Source organism: Oryctolagus cuniculus, chromosome 1 (genome assembly GCF_051225735.1).
Source record: "Oryctolagus cuniculus isolate XC-2025 breed Fujian yellow rabbit chromosome 1, ASM5122573v1, whole genome shotgun sequence".
Lineage (NCBI taxonomy): Eukaryota > Metazoa > Chordata > Mammalia > Lagomorpha > Leporidae > Oryctolagus > Oryctolagus cuniculus.
Genome location: NC_142867.1, coordinates 142250520 through 142271581, shown reverse-complemented (window position 1 = coordinate 142271581; position 21062 = coordinate 142250520). Strand labels below are relative to the sequence as shown.

Below are 21062 nucleotides of genomic sequence, written 5' to 3'. Positions count from 1 at the left end.
CAGTTCCCTAGCACTGATGTGGGAGGGACAAAGTAGACCCCTGCGCCGCGAGGGTTTCTCAGATAGGGCACCACCTGGGAGCCAGACGTTAATCTATCAGCCCCGACCTCAGAGAAATCAGCCCGAGTCCGAGTCCTGCACCTTCCTGAGAAAAAGCAAAGGGTCTTCTTGGAAGGACAAAACTTTCAGAATTGGGTGTGTGGGAGGACAAAAAAATACCTACCATCGAACCTCACAGAGCAGCTTCACAACTCACAACCTTCTTCTCAACAGTTTTCATGTCTATAGCACAGCCTGTGTGCAGCTTTTGGCTATTACTGGTGTCTTATCTGGGGCTAAGACGGATGTCGAAGGGAGGAAGGGAGTTGGGTAGCATCATTTTGATAAAAATGTGGAGCCTGAGTAAACAGTGAAACAATGGAAGGAATAACTAGCTAATGATTCAGTTCTATGTCCAGAATATTTCACCTTAACAAAAAGTAGTTGACACCATAAGTATGGACCAAGATTGTTTATAGGCTCATGGGTACCTATTCCAAAAAGAAAACATGTCCAAAGACTTGCATATGAGTGTTCACTGTAGCGTTATTAATCACAGCCAAAAACTAGAAGCAACCTAAATGTCCATCAACTGATAAGCAAAGTGTGGGTGTACACATACAATGGAATACTGTTCACCAATAAACAAACGACTGATAGATGCTACAATATGGATGAATCTCAAAAACATTATGATAAGTAAAAGAATCCAAACACAGCATATATTTTATGAATTTGTGTATATGGAAAGTCCGGAAAAGCCTAATGTAGAGAGACAGAAATGGCTGCCTAAAGCTGAAGGCAAAGTCAAGACTGACTACAAACTTTCATATACAAACCTGTCAACGTAATGTAAATATTCTATACCCGAATTGTGAACACTGAACAGTTCCAAAAATTTACCGTATTTTCTAAAACCACTTGTTTAGAAAATAGAATACACAACTTCTTCAAAAAGGTGATCTCTGTATGAACTCTGCCTTCTTGTAACTAGAGAAAAGTGCCAGGAATGCATTATCCAGGAAGATTATCCAGTCCCCTACATAACTGCTGCTGCAGGGAAACGATTTCTACATACCCAGCAGAGTTTAGGAAGAGCTTAGTAAAATGGCCCAGATAATGTTACAAACTCCTTTCCAAACCAAGTCCAAACACATATCTATATCTATATCCATGACTCTCAAAAGCATTATCTCAGTGAAAGAATCCAGACACACCACATACTTTATCAGCTCACTTATATGAAATGGCCAGATACAAATACATGTATTGAGTTTGGAAAAAAAAAACCTTAAGACATATGATATCTCAATTTTTGTTTCTCCTCCACTTCTGTATCCTTATTAAGATAATGAAAATTATCTTGATTATACTTCCTACAGGTTTTGCATATTACAAAGCCAGTCATTAAGGATCTATAAACAACAGAGAATATCCATGTCCCAGGTTAAAACAAAATTTTAAAAAAACACTTGATGCTGATCTCTAATCTGATCACCTGAAGCTCTACCACTACCACCATGGACTACCACTCATGTGAGATTCTTCTGGCTCTTTCTGTGGCCTAGATAATCAATCCAACTTTCTGTTGGCCAAGCTGGCCTCCCTGTAGCTGGTTTTCATAAGTACAAAATTTGTATGATTGTTACTGGAACTACTTGCTGAAATATGGAACTGATTAAAAATATCACTGAAGATGTACATGCAGTTTCATACACATGCCACAACACATCTTCCACATCCAGCCAATCAATCAAGTTAAGGCTTCTCATTAGAAAACAGAACAAAAAATACCAACACGAAATTGGCTTTTTCTGAGGCCTTAGTGTTTTTCAAGAAATCTGACTCAAAAATGAAAGAATGAATTAAAATGTACAATACACCAAAGTACAACTTAGCCAGTTGTAAAGAAGCAAAATCTTTTACGTGAGGGGAGAAGTGAAAGAGGCCCTTGATACAAAGAGGAAAACAAATTTTTTTCATGCAGTCTTGTGTATGAATATAAGTCCATGCCTATGAGTGCTTATTTCCACGAGAAGCATCAACTTGATTTAACTTTAATGGATAATGTCACAACGAGCATGCTTTCTAAGCTTATGTATGTAATGACTGATCCCAACACATGGTATGAATTCCATCATTTGTAACAGCCTCCCTCCGCCCTGGAGGGTGTAATCAGAAAATGTTTTGAGCAGCCTATCACTAAAGGTGAGTGGCATTCATAAATAGTGAAGTTGGGTGGCCCAAAGGTGCTGTGTTCGTGCCATAAACGACTCAGTCAGTCACATCACTGTTTAAATGCATGAAATGGGCCCCAGGTTAGAAGAAAACCACGAAACCAGCAGCTTTCAAACAATCCCGGACGAGAACAAAACCCAGGCACATACAGGTCTTTGCTGGGAAAGTCCTTGGCCTCTTAAGATTCTGCCCCCAAACTTTTCACGTTTCAAAAATTCCAAATCCCCTTCTCTGTTCATTCCAGAGCTGGAGTCCTTACATCAGGATCAGAGGGTTTGTAGTTGTTAATACGCCCCCCCCCCCCCCAAAAAAAAAACTCTCAAGGGTTCTGAATAAAGGGCTGTGGGGAAGACAATCGCTCATCCGAACCCTCCTCCCGTCCAGGGCTGAGAGGGCGGGAGGGTAGCAGCCGCGCCCCTTCCCGGAGCCCGGGCGGTGGGCGAGCACGGGGCCCGCTGGGGAGTGGGTGCTGCCTTAAAGCACGCGAGCTTTCCGCAGCTCCCACCGGCCCAAGGCGAAGAACTTCCCCTCTGCGCTTCTCCTTTTAAACACACACACAGGGGCCTGCGCGCAACGCACAAAAAAAGCAGCGAAACGCCAGCCTCCAGCTCCCACCGCCCCGGGGCTCCCCTCGGCGCGACCCCCTCCCCTGGCTCCACCCCCTCGGCGCGCCCCGCCCCCGCCCGAGGCCCCGCCCCCGCGGGCTCGCGCCGCCTCCCACCGCCTCGCCTCAGTCTGGGCACCCGGCGGGAGCCCCGCTCACCCACCGCGAGGCGCGGGGCGCCGCGGAGGTTCTCGCGAGTCTTCCCTGCCTCCCCACCCCCACTCGCCGCTCCCCCACCCCCACTCCCCCCCGCCCATGGCTGACGTGTCGGCCGGACCCCCAAGGGAAGCAGCTGCCTTCACTCCTCGTTCTGTGGCCTCTTACCGGGTGGTCCTCGCCAGAGCTGCTTCAGCAGTTTGGGCAGGGGCGGAGAGGAAGCCACCGCCCGGGCTCTGTGGCTTGAAAGTTTGGCTTTGCCTCTTAACTTGGCTTTTTGTTTTGTTTTGACTTTTTTTTTGGAATTTTCCCGCGGTCGCTCGGCGGTGGAGCCGCGCGCGCGCGCACACGTGCCCGCAGTGCACTCTGGGGGCTGGCGAGCGTCCCCGCGCGCTCCCGCGGCATCGCGGGAAAATTCCGACGAATCTGGGGCCCGTGGGGGCGGGGCGCGCCGGGGCCGAGGCTCGGGCGGAAGTCGGCCTGGCTCGGGAGGCCTGGGGCCGGGCTGGGGGCGCTCGGAGCGGAGAGGTGGGCTGTGTGTTCCCGCACCCGCGCCCGAGTCCGGGCGGGCCCTGCGAGGAAAATCCGGCGTTTGCAACCACAGTGTTTTTTCAGGTTCTGTTCAAAATGCAGAAAAATTGAGGCTTTGTCCAAACAGTTTCTGGAATATAATTTCGGGCTGTGTGCTCAACAGCAACAACAAAAAAAGACAGCTTTCTTCGGTTAATGATCCCCCGGCCCCAAATCAGTTCCATACAGTGTGTGATTCGAGTTCAAATCAGTTCAACGCTGTATTTAAACCACTTAAGTAAATGGAAAGCAGCATTTTCTACAAACTTCAGTCCTGTCGGTGGTATTAGCTTGTCTTGGGATTTTTTTTCTTTTATTCTTAGTAATATGGAAGTTTTTCAGAAATATCCAAATTTTTTTAACCTAAAGAATCTAGCATTAGGCTTTTAAAATACTTAAAATCAATTCCTCATAATCAATACTGTAATCAATACTGTATCCTCATAATCACCTGTGCTTTCAAAACACCTCCAGGCAATGCAGGGACCTAATAACAATTGCTCTTTGTCATTTAAAATCTTCCAACTAGTCTTGATGGTGAAGGAATGTCCATTTCAGCAAAGAAAACATTCAATCCAGAGGTTGACTTGCCAGGGTCATACAGCTTACAAATGATAAAGTTAGTAGAGGGGGTAGGGGAACAACCACTTTTAAACATTAAAGGTAGACAGGAAGGAACCTGACTCAGAACTTGAGGTGAAATTGGCAGAATCTGCAACTGGTTAAGGAATGAACCTGTTTAAATTCCTTCTTAAAGTCATTCCCTGCCAGATTAAAGAGGCCTGTGCTCCACATGAGTGACTCCAACGCAGGCCCTAGGTAGAGGTACACACCTGAGTGGCACACATGGCACCTCGGCCATAGCAAACTCATGTTTATAGTGACACGTTCTAAGTGAATTAGTGTTTAGGTTCTGCACTTTGCAGCAAAGAAAGCCATTAAGCTATTTCTTTAGGGAAAATAATTTATTTTGGTACTCAGGTCTTCATACTTGTTTGCTGAAAAATCATTTTCACCATTTGTGGTGTTAACGATTAAGGACTTGCCATATTGCAATTTAATATCTTTTTAATTAGGTGGTTAATAAAGAATTGCTAGATTCATCCAGTTTTGCAATATGTGAAATGACACAATGTTTGGGCCTAATTTAGACCTAAATGGAAAGCATATATAATACAGATCCAAATTTAAATTTATGGGAATTTTTAGACATTTGTTTCATTGGGCATCCATATGTATGAGCTACTCTTGCTGATATTTTAAGCGGTAATGAGATGATCACTTAGTAAAATGCCCAAAAAATCTCCTGAGAAACAGATGCACTTCCATACACACCCTATTTTTAATTAGATGGTAAAACTGAGTATGTGTGCCCCTGGAAGCCATTTTGATTATAGTGTAGAGCCCAATCAAACTTACATAATGCAGCAAAATTGAAAAATAGCATTTAGGTGACAATTATATCCTTCACATTAAATCTCACATTTAGATGATAATTATTATATCCTCCACATTAAATCTACATTCTAGAGAGGGAAAAAACCACCACCAGCTGCATGCTACAAAGTTCTGACTTTATCAATCCCTCCTGCAAATTTTATAAATAGGATCCCTTCTCTTGGGTTCCATATTGTGGAAGCCACTGTAGTCAGATGCCTACTTCCAGAAGTAATACAGACACTCTCATCTGGTTTCCAGCACTGGTTTGGCATCCCAACACATAGTGCTATTTTGTCCATGGCTTTGATATTTGCCTCTGGTACCTCAACTGTGAATATTTAGTGTGCTTACTAAGTTCCAGACTCTGGGCTGATGCCTTGACTGGCATTATGCCCTTTCATTCTCTCGGAGTGACCTTAGGTGGTAGGTGATATTCCAAATTCACAGAGCCGCCTCTTCCAGGGTGGGTTGGAACCTGACTTTGATTCTCAGCTTTCTAAGAGAATGCTTCAAAAAGTTAGTAAGGGGGTTGGCATTGTGGCACAGCGGATTAAAGCCCTGGCCTGAAGCACCAGCATCCCATATGGGCACCAGGTCTAGTCCCGGATGCTCCTCTTCTGATCCAGCTCTCTGCTGTGGCCTGGGAAAGCAGTAGAAGATGGCCCAAGTCCTTGGGCCCCTGCACCTGCGTGGGAGACCCGGAGGAAGCTCCTGGCTCCTGGCCTCGGATTGGCGCAACTCTGGCCATTTCAGCCATCTGGGGAATGACCCAGCAGATGAAGACCTCTGTCTCTGTCTCAAAATAAAATAAAAAATCTTTAAAAAAAAAAAAAGTTAGTTACAGGCCTTTGACCTAGAAGTTAAGAGGCCGGGACGCCCATGTCCCACATTGCAGTGCTTGAGTTGAAGTCCCAGCTTTGCTCCTCATTTTAACTTCCTGCTAATGTGCACTTCGGGAGACAGCTCAAGTAGCTGAGACCTGGATTGAGTTACCAGCTCTTAGCTTCAGAGTGGCCCAGCCCCAGCTGTTGGAGGCTTTTGGGAGTGATCCAGCAAATGGGAGCTGTCTATCTGCCTCTTACAAAAAAGAAAGAAAGAAACCTTAAGTCTGTGAAAAGTGGAACTAAAAGATAAGTTTATTTTGATGCATGAAACTCTCCCTATCCTTACAACAGTCATGCCTTTACCACTGGTGACCTCAGTGAGCTTCTCTCCCTTACTACAAGGCCAATCAGGCCTCAGGCCTCTGAGGGGACAGTTCTTCATTATGTCACTGGTTAATAGCTCTCTGGCTGAACCTCTCTAGGTTCTGAATCTATGGATACCTAAAGAGAGCCTACTGTAGGGAAGAAAAAATACCTTTTCCTCATTCCATCCCAGGTTCATGGCTGAGATCATGAACAGAAGGTAGATGAACAAAAGCAAAAGGAATTTGTTCAATCAAATTCTGTGTTTACAGCCCTTAGAATTGAAGACCCATAGACCCGCGGTGTGCTGGCTGTTGGTGTACTGGGTTTGAGACAGCATGGACAGCCATGTAGAAATACAATTAGACAAAAAGCCTCTGAGCCAACAGTGATAGGTTGAGTGGGAAAGCACAGCAAGGCCCCTCTGTCTATTCAGATTCTTCTCGGCCTCTCTGGGCCACGTTCCTTCCTCCCAGTAAAAAGCAGGACCCCTTCTCAAATTTGGGGGGGAGGAGGAGTCTTCCAGTGTATTATCAGGGTGGGTCAGATAATTTCCTCATGGCAAACTCCAAGACAGAGAGGCAGGACAAGATTATATTTTTAAGCCTGATGGTTTACTTTTGGGAAAAGACATTCTAGTTTCTATGACCCAAGCTTGGGGAAGAGAAAGTTTAGTGTTTTATGGCTTGCCTTGGGGGAGGAAGGAAAGCAGGAGACAAGATGGCGGGAGAAGTTCAGAGATAGACTTCACCTCGGTGTAACATTTTCTGAGCCCCAACACAGTTAAGCCAATGTGCTCTTGAGCTGGGTTTGACGGTAAGTGGACAGTCATCTACACAGAATCTGATCTGATGGGCATACATTGGGGTGACCACAGCAAGGCCTGCTTGCTCAGATTCTTCCCTGGGACCCAGGTACAGGGTGTGCAGCTCTCACTGGAGGGTCTTGGAACCTGCTCCGGGAAAGATGGCAGGAGGGAAGGTGAGAGCAAACTTCTAGCTTCTGTTATTTTCTCACATGCCAAGGTGCCATATTTTGAAGCGGCATGTCCTAAACCCTATCACTACTAAGCCAAAGGCACAAAGCATATGGCCTGTGTTGAGAACACAAACCTAAGTATCTTGGAATTGGGAGAAATCAGGAGTTCTCTAGATTTTGGATTTCTTGGGCTGAGGAAATGTCAGTAATAGTAGGGGATTAGCTGAGTAAACAACTTTTTATTTGGTCAAATAAAAACTTCGGAGGAAGGTAGACATTTTGGCCTAGTGGTTAAGATAGCCACATCCCATAACAGAGTACCTGGGTTCAATACTCACCTCTGACGACTAACTCCAGCTTCCTCCTAACGCGGACCCTGGGAAGCAGAAGTGATGGCTCATGTACTTGGGTTCTTGCCACCCATGTGGGGAGACCTGGATTCAGTTCTTGCCTTTCAACTCTGCCCAGCCCAGCTCCAGCTGTTGTGGCCACCTGGGGAGTGAACCAGCAGATGGAAGCTTGCTTGCTTTATCTATCTATCTCTCAAATAAATGAATAATTTTTTAAAAAGACTTTAAGGGGAAGAAAATCCACCATCATCGTCACTTCCTTCTTTAAGAAGTACATGCTATCTCTAAGGAATGTGAAGAGAAAGTCTCAGAGAACAGTCGTGTACATTGCTTATACTTTATGAAAAACTCATTACATTATCCTCATTAATCTTGTTTGACCACTTCCTTTGCTTGTTGGTGTCAGAACATGCTTCGGCAATGCGCCCCATAAAAATGACCACTCCTGGATTCCCTCAAGATGAGGGTGGCTGTCGCTCCCCGTCTTCGTGGAGGAACGACACAGGACCCTGCGCTGTTCTTTTGTCTGCTCAGCCCTCCCCAGGTTTGCTGCTGGTTCTTCCCGGGTTGGCTACCGTCCCTTCCACCTCCGTGGAAGGGCGGTTCCCCCTGGCCACTTTCCCCACTTCCGCAGGGGAGCGGCACACCGCCGGCCGGCTCTCTCAGGGGCTGCACAGGTATTCCTTCAGATAGATGTTCCCGGTGCATGTTGTCTCTCTCCTTTATAGTCCTCTTCCACCAATCCCAACTCTGCTACCCACACGCCGAGTACGCTGCTCTCCTCCAATCAGGAGCAGGTCCTACAGTTTATTGGTTGAACTGGAGGCAGCTGTGTAGAAGCTGTTGCCTCCTCTCCCAGCGCCATATTGTGGGAGAGCAGATGCATAGAATAAGTCTTAATTCCAGTAACTTAGTCTAGTCCGAGTTGCTCCCAGTTGCTCCCCACAGTGGCCATGGAACTCAGTTATAGCAGGTAGAAGAAACAGGATGTTATTCGGTGGGATTTGCAGAAACAAAACTCCTTAAAAGTTGTGAAGACTACAGCAAGGAGATCTTGAACTCTTTTCCCCCCTCTCCTTCCTGTCCAGTACAGAGCAAGACCGCTGGAGTTCCAGACATCTTGGACCATAGGATGCCCTCAAGAATGGTGGCCATGGAATAAGGATGACAAATCAAAAAGCAAACGAGAAGAACCCTGAGTCCCTGACACTAAATTACTTGGTTTACCCAACTCTGGACCTCGTTTACAATAAAGAAAAATAGGGGTGAGTATTTCGCACAGCAGCAAAACATGACTTGGGATTGCTACATCTTATATCAGAGTACTTGGGTTCATGTCCCAGCTCTGCTCACAATTCCAGCTTCCTACTGATACACACCCTGGGAACCAGCAGGCAATGGCTCAATTAGTTGGGTCCCTGCCAGCCATGTGGGAGACCCAGACCAAGTTCCTGGTTCCCGGCTTCAGCCTGGCCCAGCCTTGGTTCTTGCAGGCATCTGGGGAGTGAATCCCTGCATAGAAGATCTCTGTCTACCTTCCGAATAAACAAAAATGTTTAAAAAATAAGAAAGGGAAAAAAGAACTTTCTATCTTGTGTACCCTAGTGCTATTTCAGATCTCTGTGGTTGGCAGCTGAGTCTCTAGAGGTCTGGGGTTACTAGGGTGAAAAACCCATGTGCTCTGCCCTTATGGAGCTTGGTTTGCTGAAGGCAATCTTCCTTGAGTGGATCAACATCTGCTTTGCCTGCAGCCTGGATCAGAATGAGATAAACTCAAAAGAATAGCAAGCTGGCACCGCGGCTCACTAAGCTAATCCTCCGCCTGCGACGCCAGTATTCCGGGTTCTTGTCCCGGTTGGGGCACCGGATTCTGTCCTGGTTGCTCCTCTTCCAGTCCAGCTCTCTGCTGTGGCCCAAGAGTGCAGTGGAGGATGGCCCAAGTCCTTAGGCCCTGCACCCGCATGAGAGACCAGGAGGAAGCACCTGGCTCCTGACTTCGGGTTGGCGCAGTGCGCCGGCTGTGGCGGCCATTTTGGGGGTGAACCAACAGAAGGAAGACCTTTCTCTCTGTCTCTCACTGTCTAACTCTGCCTGTCCAAAAAAAAAAAAAAAAAAAAAAGAGAGAGAGAGAGAGAGAACAGCAAAGTTCCATTCTACAAAGGGGAAGGGAGGACCTAAACCACCCCAGGAGTCGAGGAGACAGGAAATTCTCTTATCTCCTTACAAAAATTCTGTGACCATCCTAGAATGTAGAAACAGCCCTGTCATTGTGTAATCTCTGACAGAATTCCCAGAAAACAGAAATCTGTCCTTTTTCCATTGAGCAATGATACACCCTGTCTCAAAAGAACATTAAGCCAGTTCTAGTCCAATTTTCCTTAGCTCAGTAAAAAATGCATTCTTATTTACAGCATGTCTCCCAACAATCATGGTGAATTGCAACGAACATAGCACATTTTTATTGCCTGCAGAAAGTAATGAGTTACATTTTCAAATGAGCACATGGCTTAAAAATAGTTTTGCTCATAAGCATTTAATAATGATTTATTTAGCATGAAATTAATACTGAAGAACTGCTAAGAATAAGCACTTTAAAAATCCCACTGGAAAAAAAAAGAAATTATGCATATTCGTGATTTGATTAATCCCGGCAACCATTAAGTCAAAAACAAGTAAATTTCATCCCATTCTTGTGTCTGTTTCAGATTGACCCTTTAATTGCCTAATGTTTTCCAATAAACTCGTTAACTGCATCTTTTTATTTATTCATGTGCCAAATTAAGGTTTCAGTACCCTCAAATCATATCATAAAACAACTGTAGCATGAGAAGGGAAAAACTTCAGACGTACGCCAACATGTGTGTATATCATATAGTACTTTTCATTCCTCAAGATCCAAGATCTACAAGGGCAAGTGGAAGATAGGAACATTTAATAAGCATCAAAAATGTGTCTGGCATGTTTCCAGGCACTTTACGTGGAGTACCTCACCTGACTCTCTCTCTTTAGCGTAATCTCATCACATGTCAGTGTAATAAAAGGATCACTCCCATTTTATACATAAGCCAGGAAAGGTTTCACGTATCAGAAGAAATCATCTACCTGCTAAAAAAAAAAATCAGTATAGCAAGTGTGGGATTATGGTTGGTAGGAAACCCTTCCTTCTCTTTGGGAGTCAAAACTTGACTTTTCATGCTTGCTACCTTCTGTCTCTCTTTGCTTTCTGTGCTAGTTTCCTGTTGTCCTGCTTGGAAACTGCCACAAATTTAGAGGCTTGAAGTAGACTAATGTTAGCAGTTCATGCATCTGGAGATAGTGGGACAAAAAGCCAGGTGTCTGCCGACACCTAGAGGCCCTGGGGGAGACTCAGTTTCCTTGCTTTTCTGACTTCTGGTGGCTGTGTGCATTCCTTGGGTGGTGGGTGCTGGCCCCAGCCTCTGTTCTCTCACTCTGGGGCTCTGGTACCCTGCCTCTCTCTTATGCTGATTTTGTGATTACATTGTGTCACCCAGGTAATCCTGGTTAATCTCCCCATCTCCAAAGCATTACATTAATCACATCTGTGAAGTTCCCTTTGCTCTATGAGGGCACTTCAAAAATCTCATGAAAAAAGCAGAATTTGGTGCAAAAACTCTGTTTCATAACAATGCTACATAAGACAAACCTGAGGCCGGCGCCGCGGGTCACTAGGCTAATCCTCCGCCTTGCGGCGCCGGCACACCGGGTTCTAGTCCCGGTCGGGGCGCCGGATTCTGTCCCGGTTGCCCCTCTTCCAGGCCAGCTCTCTGCTGTGGCCAGGGAGTGCAGTGGAGGATGGCCCAAGTGCTTGGGCCCTGCACCCCATGGGAGACCAGGAGAAGCACCTGGCTCCTGCCATCGGATCAGCGTGGTGTGCTGGTTGCAGCGCGCCAGCCATGGCGGCCATTGGAGGGTGAACCAACGACAAAGGAAGACCTTTCTCTCTGTTTCTCTCTCTCACTGTCCACTCTGCCTGTCAAAAAAAAAAAAAAAAAAAAAAGACAAACCTGAATGGGTTTGAAGATTGTTTTTCTACAGAAATAAATACACTCTTTAAAAATAGATTAATATCTTTATTTGAAAGGCAGGGTGACAGAAAGAGAGGGAGACAGAGATCTTCTGTTTGCTGGTTCACTCCCCAAATGGCGACAAGGGCCAGGCTGAAGAATCCAGGAGCCTGGAACTCCAAGAAATCCCCTCATGCATCCCATTGGTTTTGCCTGTCTGGAGAACCCTGATCAGTACAACTATCAAAGTTGGAGAGGGGGTTGGGGAGGTGTTTAGCCCAACAGCTGGGACACCCACATCCCATCCGAGAGTGCCTGGGGTTGAGCTCTGACTCTTCTGCAGATTCCAGCTTCCTCCTAATGCCCACCCTGAGAGGCAGTGGTAATGGCTCAAATTATTGGGTCCCTGGGGCTGGCGCTGTGGCACAGTGGGTTAACACCCTGGCCTGAAGCATCGGCAACCCACATGGGCGCCAGTTCTCCACCCGGCTGCTCCACTTCCGATCCAGCTCTTTGCTATGTCCTGGGAAAGCAGTGGAAGATGGCCCAAGTCCTTGAGCCCCTGCAAACGCGTGGGAGACCCAGAAGAAGCTCCTGGCTCCTGGCTTCAGATTGGCGCAGCTCTGACCATTGCAGCCAATTGGGGAGTGAACCATCAGATGGAAGATCTCTCTCTCTCTTTCTCTCTGCCTCTCCTCTCTCTGTGTAACTCTGACTTTCAAATAAATAAATCTTTAAAACAAAAACAAATAATTGGGTCCCTGCCACCCATGTGGGACACATGGATAGAGTTCCTGCCTTGTGGCCCAGCATTGGCCTGTGTGCATTTGGGGAGTGAATCGGTGGATAAGGAGTCCTCTTTGTCTGCTGGTCTATTTACTTCTCAAATAAAATTAAAATTTTAAAACGTTTTTTGAGGTTAGTCCTAAACAGGAATGACTGTGAAGTTTGTCCATCCACGCTGATAAACCCCCCAGAAACAAAACAAAACAAAAAACAAACAATACCTCCCATACACCGGGCACATGCACACATCATAAAATTCAGCTGTGGAATAGTGCATGATGTCGCCCTGGCACTTAATTTCACGTCTGGCTCAGATTCCTCTTCTCTCTGCCTTTGCATTGCTCATGTGCATAGATCTCACCTCCCCACAAGGCCAGGCTCATCCTAACAGCCAAACTCAGGACTTCTTTTGTCTGTTTCAAGGGTCTAGCAGAATATTGGCCCCAAAAGAGTAAGCCAGCACCCTGCAGTTTGCATCTGGCCAGCAGATTTGTTTTGTTTAACTTGAAGCATGTTTGAGAAAAAAATTAATTGAAAGCATTTAGAAATTACAGAATTTTGCATCAAATCAGACTTCACTTTTCTTGAAAAATTGGACAATAGGCATAGCTGTGCCAACATTTCTGCCAGGCACCGTGGGGAAGTCAGCAGCAGTGCTCCCTATGGGCGGGCAGAGGTTCTTCAGCTTCCAATGGTCTTCATCCAGCCCCAGTCCAGTTCCTATAAGCATCCGAGTTTGCAATCTCTGTGCTAGACACTCTGTAGAAATCTTCAATGATAGTCTAATATTATCTCTTCATTTCTCAAGTGTGGACACCGCTTGTTAAGCCCAAATCTGGCACAAAGACTGTTTGAGGCATCTTCACAAAAGGCGTTTAATGTATGAATTATCCTCTAAGAGCTTGCCAATCAAAGAGAAATCCATGGACCAACAGTATTGGCATCGTCTGAGAGCTTGTTCAAAGCTCTACTGGGGATAGTCATTTGGCCTACCATCTAAAAAAAAAAAAAAAAGATTATTTATTTGAAAGGTACAGTTAGAAAGAGAGAGAGCTTTTCCATCTGCTGGTTTTCTCCCCAAATGGCTGCAAAAGCCGGAGCTGGGCCAGTCTGAAGTCAGGAACCAGGAGCTTCTTCTGGGTCTCCTACATGGGTGCAGAGGCCCAAGCCCTTGGACCATCCTCAGCTGCTTTCCCAGGCACATTAATGGGGAGCTGAATTGGAATTGGAGCAGCCAGGACTAGAACCAGTATCCATATGGGATGCCAGAGCCACAGGGGATGGCTTTACCTGCTACACCATAGAGCCAGCCCCTACCTAACGTTAATAGGCCTGCATCTCATGTTGAATATTTGAGTTCCAGATCCAACTCTATTCTTCACTCTAGCTTTCTGCTAATACAGACCTCGGGAGGCAGCAGGGATGCTCAAATGATTTCGGGTTCCCGCCATGTGGGAGGATCTGGATTGGGGTTCCAGACTTGAGGCCATTTGGGGAGTAGACAAGCAGATGGAGGAATCTTTCTCTATGTCTGCCTCTCAACTATTTTTTAAAAATAAATAAGTAATAAGCGTGACTGAACCAATCAGAATCCATTTTTTGGGAACATCCTCAGCTGATTCAGATCTACATTAAAATTTGAGAAGTACTGTCTTAGAGGAGGCTCTTGGAGGCCTACTTTTAAGATACTTTGACAGTGATTAACGTGCCATTGGCTTCAACGTAGAGCAGGGTTAACCTCTTTTCATGACTCAACCTCTGCTGTGAAGGCCCAGGTGCCATCGTCTCTCACCTGGGTCACGGCAAAACCTCACCCTCTGATCTCTCTGCCTCCAGCTTGCAACCTCACAATCCCCTCACCAGCCACAGTCGTGGCACTCCTGTGTGACCACACTCCAGAGAAAACAGCCAAAGCCCACAGCTTGGCCCCACCAGGATCCAACACACTGAATCTCTGTGCTTGCTCCAACATCTTAGACGCTGCCACGTTGGCCTCTGCTCTGCCCCAAACTCATCGTACAAGTTCCCCCCATGGAGTTTTGCAGTCCCTGCAGCTTCTGCCTGGACGGTTCTCATTCCCGTCAGCTCCTTTTCATGGCTTTGTTCAAGTGCTTCTTCTTCCTGAGGTTTACTCTGATCCTCTATTGAAAAGGCAAAAAAACACACAAACCCTTCCCAGCACTCTCAGTCCCCATATTCTGCCTTACTCTTTTTCTTTCTGAACAAAGCATTATCTCCCAACATACCATGTAATTTCCTGATTTATCATGGTTTTTGTTTATGTTCTCACTCCTGCTATTAACGCATAGAGTCCTTGAGAGCAGGGATCTTCCACTGAGTTGCTTGCTGATGTGCCCCACATACCCTGACCCATTGTAGGCAAATAGCAGGCGTTCTTTGAATGAATGAATGAAGGTCTACTTTTTTTTTTATCATTTATCTTCCAATTTCCTGCCTGATTTTTTCTTTTTAATTACTGTGATATTTCTTCATCTTTATTTTCTGAACCTTGTGCTGAGTTTTTGATTTCTGCAATCATATTTACTTACATAAGCTCATTTTTGTTTGCTAGATGTCCATGTTGATCATCTGTTTGATTCACAGATGCAATAGGGTCTCTTATTTTTGAAGTTTTCTTCTCCCTTGATAATGGTCTCTGTTTCTTCTGAGTTTCTTTTATCTGTTTTCGTTTTGTTTGCCACGAAAAGGTTTCTTCAAATTTCTGATGGTTTTGCCTATTCCGGTTTATAACGGAGGCACTGAAGGCTCACTGGAAATTCTGCATGCCTAACAGAACCTGCGGATGGGCGGGCCCCCCTGGCTTTTCAACAAGAGAAACCCAAGTGTCAGTGGTCATACGGTTGCTGGGAGGGCTGCTGGGTCAGCAGATATGAATCCTCCTTAGCTCCTTCCTGGGAGCTCATGCCTGGCCACCGGTGTTATGGCGTCTGAGCAGATATTGGAGCAGGGTAAACGAGGGTGGTTGTGGCTAAAAGTCTCTGGTTCAGTGTATAGACTTTCACCTGAGTTTTTCAATATAGATATAGGTCCACTCTTGTCTTTGGGGGATATGTTCTAAGACTTCCTATGGATGCCTAAAAGTATGGATAGGCCCAAATTCTATATATGCATTTCATATATATAACCTATAAAATTGTAGAAATTGGGCACAATAAGTAATAAAAAGTACAATGATATTCTGTAATAAGGGTTACGCAACCCACACCTTCTCACAGGACACTTTACTGCTTCTCTTTGGCATATCTGAGCTGCTTATATTACTACTCTTACTCTTCGGGACCCTTATTGAGAAAACCAAAGGCTACTTCAACATCAGCACGATGATACCATGACCAGATCTTGTACCTGAGGCTGCTAAGTGACCAAAGGGCAGGTAGCACATACACTATGGATGCGCTGGGCAAACAGATGATTTGAAGCTGGATGGCTCAAGATTTCATTAAGCTCTTCTGAACAGTGCGCACTTGGCGTGAATTGTTAATTTCTGGAATTTTCCATTTAATACTTTGCAAACCACAGCTGACTGTAAATAACTGAAATTGCACAAAACAAACCGTTAGTGAAGAAGGACTACCCTACAGAACTTGACCTTGCCCTAGACGGGACCAGCGATCTCCAAGCGCAGAGTCTCCACAGCTCGACCCTTCCTGTCTTCTGCTGGGGGAAGAAGAGGGTAGCTCCGTGGCTGTGTGGGCGGCCAGGGGGTGGGACACAGCTTCTCACAAACACCATCAACTTTTCTTGCGCTTTTCTGTACCCTGCAACCTATGCTTTGGAAGTGCCTAGTTCCTCCAGTCTCTGAGCAATCGCAGGGCTCAGCGGAGCACACCGTCCCCTCTGGCCTTCCCAGCAGGGTGGCGCATCAGCTTCCGGTTTGCTAGGAAGGATGCCATCCCTTGGTCTGCTTGGCAAGTTCCAAAGTCTTGTGGAGATCTCTCCTCTGCTCTTGTCTTCCTTTGTCTTCTGAGTTTACCCATATTGAAGGAAGCTTACTCTATTTCAGTGGGGCTTCAGGAGGGCACAAATATTAAAATGCATCCATCGCTATATTTAAGTGCTTTGCTATGAGTGATACATTTATGCCAAAATAAAAGAGCTCTTCCCAGCCTGAAGCACTGGGATCCCATATGGGTGCTGGTTCAAGTCTCAACAGCTTCTCTTCTGATCTGGCTCTCTGTTATGGCCTAGGAAAGCAGTAGAGGATAGCCCAAGTCCTTGGGCCCCTGCACCCACATGGGAGACCCAGAGGAGGCTCCTGGATCCTAACTTCAGATTGGCTCAGTTCCACCGGTTGGGGTCATTTGAGGAATGAACCAGCGGATGGGAGACATCTCTTTATGTTTCTACCTCTCTCTGTAACTGTCTTTCAAATAAATAAAAATAAATCTTGAAAAAAATAAGAAAATAAAAGAACCTTTACTTGTCACTTCCATTTTTCTTTTGTGGGTCATTTCTTGGATATTTCCATATTCACAACTAATTAAAATTCAGAGCTCTCATTACCTCTGGAAAACCACTTTGCAAGCTGCAAATAAGATTTTGATCCATGTGAATTTCAGTTTGAGGAAAGCAAGAATCAATCACAAAACAGTTAAGGTAGAGCAGTTAGTTATAGTAATTATAAAAAAGTACTTGTCATTTAATGATGAATCACTGATTTAATTAAGATTAATACATGTATTTAAAGCATTATGTAATTTTTAGCATATAGTTATATATAATCACCCAGAGATTATGGAATTGAGTTTACTTGAGGACACTGACTATCAAATGAGATCAAGTTTTACTCCCTATATATTTATCTGTGCAATGCTATCTAAAAGTATCTACTCTTTGACTAAACTTGTTTATCTCACTTATTTGAAAGACAGAGAGACAGAGATAGATAGATCTCCCAGCTGGTGGTTCACTCTCCAAATGCCCACAACAGCCAGAAACTCAAAGTCTTCGGTGTGGGAGACAGGGACCCAAATACTTGAGCCGTTGCCTTCCAGAGTGTGAATTACAGGAAGCTGGACTTGGAAACAGAGCTGGGACTTGAATCCAGGCACTCTGACATGGGCTGTGGACGTTCCACCTGCTGCATCAAACACCCATCCCAAGTATCCTCTCTTCAAAGACATTGAAACTGGTAGCTATAAGCATCGAGATTTGCCCTCTATGCTGTTAATTATCTATTCCACTAGGATACCGCTTCTTTCTTTCTTTCTTTTTTTTTTTTTTTTGAAAGATTTATTTACTTATTTGAAAGTCAGAGTTACACAGAGAAGGAAAGGCAGAGAGAGAGAGAGAGAGAGAGAGGTCTTCCATCCGATGGTTCACTCCCCAATTGGCCGCAATGGCCGGAGCTGTGCTGATCTGAAGCCAGGAGCCAGGAGCTTCTTCAGGGCCTCCCACGTGGGTGCAGGGGCCCAAGCACTTGAGCCCATATGGGATGCTGGTGCTTCAGGCCAGGGCATCAACCCGCTGCGCCACAGCGCTGGCCCCAGGATACTGTTTCTTAGTATTTTTAAACTCATGTCTCTTTTGGACAAATGTAAAACTCACCACTTTCCCCAAGCACTGGCCATTTCTGGTAAATTTCTCTTAAGAGCTTAGAAGATATTTGCTCAGCTTTACTTTCTATATTTTGAATTATAAAAACAGGGTTAAATATTGGAATTTTTTTCAAGTCACATTTTCTCACTTTTCCAGATTCTAATTAGTACCCTTACTCATGGTGGAGGCAGGCGAGTGACCTTCAAGGTTGGCAACACAGTGTATGTGTTATGTTGAGGATGATTCTAGGAGCCATAATTCTTCTTTCTCCTTATTCATGAGTGTAACTGTGAAACTTGAGGCAAGGGAAAAAATTTCAAATTATGAATGTTACTATTCACACAATGATTTCTATAGGGGTCCATTCCCTGGCAAATTGACTAACTCATTAGGATCATGTAACTGATGGTATAATATAGGTTAAAAACTGAAATGGACTAGTTCCATGTTTTTACTATGGGTAGCAGTCCCAATCTTAATAAAGTTAAGTAGATTGAATTTTTTAAAAAGATTTTATTTATTTTAAAGAGTTACACACAGAGAGAAGGAGAGGCAAGGAGAGAGAGAGAGGTCTTCAATCTGCTAGTTCACTCCCCAGATGTCTACAATGGTTAGAGCTGAGTTGATCTGAAGCCAGGTGCCTGGAGCTTCTTCCAGGTCTCCCACGTGGGTGCAGGAGCCCAAGGACTTGGGCCATTCTACTGCTTTCCTAGGCCATAGCTGAGAGCTGGATCAGAAGTGGAGTAGCCAGGACTCAAAGCAGCGCCCATATGGGATCCCAGCACTGCAGGCGGCGGCTTTACCCGCTACATCACAGCGCTGGCCCCAATAAATTGCATTTTTTTTAAGATTTATTTATTTATTTGAAAGTCAGAGTTACACACAGAGAGAGAGAGAGAGAGAGAGAAAGAGAGTTCCTCCATTGGCTGGTTCACTCCCCAGTTAGTCACAATGGCCGGAGCTGCGCTGATCTGAACCCAGGAGCCAGGAGCTTCTTCCAGGTCTCCCATACGGGTGCAGGGGCCCAAGGACTTGGGCCATCTTCTACTGCCTTCCCAGGCCATAGCTGAGAGCTGGATCGCAAGAGGAGCAGCCAGGTCCCATATGGGATGCTGGCACTTCAGGCCAGGGTGTTAACTAACCCATTGCACCAGAGCGGCATCCCTCACCCCCTATCCCAATAGATTGCATTTTAACATCATGGCTGCAGCCACAGCCCACTAGTTGTGTTGCAATTTTAATCAACTATGTCTAAGCACATTAACTTCACAGATGGACAAGTTATTTTAAAATCCAATTTGAGATATACAGTTAAAAGCACAAATAAAAGAAAGAAAAAATTCAATAAATTAGACTTTACCAACCTTTAAAACTTTAGGACCCATGCTGTGGTACAATGGGTTCAGCCACCACTTGTGACTCCTGCACCCCATATCAAAGAGCCGGTTCAAGTCTCAGCTACCCTGCTTCCAATCCAGCTCCCCGCAACTGTGTGTGGGAGAGCAGCGAATCATGGCTCAAGTACTTGGATCCCTGTCACCCACAAGGCAGACCCAGATGGAGTTCTTGGCATGAACTTGGCCCACCTTGGCTGTTGCAGCCAAGTGGGAAGCGAAATAGCAAAAGTGGAAGGTGCTCCCTCACTGTCTCTTCCTTTCTTTCTGTATTACTCTGTCTTTCAAATAGATTAATAAATAATTTTTTAAAAAAAATTAAAACCTTTACATGTCAAATGATATCATCAGGAAAGTGAGAAGGGGGCCAGCAGGTTAAGCTACTGCTTGCATTGCTGGCATCCCATATGGCCACCTGTTCAAATCCCATTCTGTCCCCACTTCCTATCTAGCTCCCTGCTATTACACCTGGGAAACAATGGAGGATGGCCCAAGTCCTTGGGTCCCTGTACCCACGTGGGAGACCCAGGTGGAGCTCTGTGCTCCTGGCTTTGGCCTGCAGCAGCCCTGGCAGTTGTGGCCATTTGGGAGTGAACCAGAGGATAGTAGATGTCTGTCTCTCCCTTTGTAGCTCTACCTTTCAAATCAATAATAGAAAAAGTCTTAAAAAAAAAAAGAAAAGAAAAAGAAAGAAAGTGAAAAGGGGGCGGTCATTTGGCACAGCAGTTAAGTCACTACTTGGGACATCCACACCCCATATCAGTAAGCTTGGGTCCCAGTCCTGGCTCCACTCCTGAGTCCAGCTTCCTGCTAATGTGCACCCTGGGAGGCAGCAGGTGATGATGGCTCTGGTGCTTGGTCCCTGCCACCCATGTGGAAGATGAAGATTATTATGCTCCAAGCTCCTGGCTTCAATCTGGCCCATCCCTGGCTATTTCGGGCATCTCGGGAGTGAATCAGCAGATGGAAGCTCTCTCTGCCTGAGTCTGTCTCTGTCTCTCTGCCTTATAAATAAAATGCAAATGAATAAGTAAATTTTAAAAAGAGAAAATGAAAAGACAACCCATTAAATAGGAGAACATATTTGCAAGTCATGTAGCCGTTGAGGAATTTTTACCCAGAATACACAAAAAACTCATAAATAAAGACAAATCATCCAATAGAAAAATCTGCAAATTATGTGAACATACATTTCTGTAAAGAAGATATACAAATGGCTAATAAGCACAAGAGAAGAATCTCAACAGCATAAGTCATTAGGGAAATGCAAATAAAAACCACAAGGAGAAGCCACTTCCTTCACATTCATTACAATAGCTATAGGAAAGGAAGATACCATCAAGCATTGATCAGCAGGCATAGAGTGGAAATCTCACACATTAGTGACGCAAAATGTACAACCACTTTTGAAATAGTTCCTTAAAATGTTAAACATTGAATTACCAAACAATCAGCAATTTTACTCCCAGGTACACAAGATACTTCAGAAATCTTGGTTTTGGTGCAAAAAGTTTTGAAATCATGCATATTTTTTCATTATATGCATTTTTGCCTGAAGTGTTTGAAGATCCCTTGTATAGTCAAAAGAATCAAAAACATATGTCCACACAAAAATTGGCACAAAAATTTCCGTGGTAGCATTATTTGTAATAGTCAGACAGTAGATACAAACCAATCACCCACCAACTTATCTTATAAATGGATAAGCAAATGTGGTATATCCATAGGCGGGAATT

General features: G+C 45.0%; 1 protein-coding gene across 6 annotated transcripts in view; it reads right to left on the bottom strand.

Annotated features, from left to right (window-relative positions):
• Nucleotides 1-3465, bottom strand: part of FANCC (FA complementation group C) — a 250334-nt gene extending 246869 nt beyond the window's left edge. For 3 of the 6 annotated variants that reach the window (XM_008257648.5, XM_089335858.1, XM_089335866.1), the window contains exon 1: nucleotides 3206-3465. The gene's annotated coding sequence lies outside the window, so the exon portion shown is untranslated. Of the gene's footprint in view, nucleotides 1-3044; nucleotides 3077-3205 lie in introns of those variants that run through there. The other 3 variants (XM_070049801.2, XM_070049814.2, XM_089335853.1) reach the window with 3 other exon arrangements.
• Between the last annotated feature and the right edge of the window lie 17597 nt (nucleotides 3466-21062).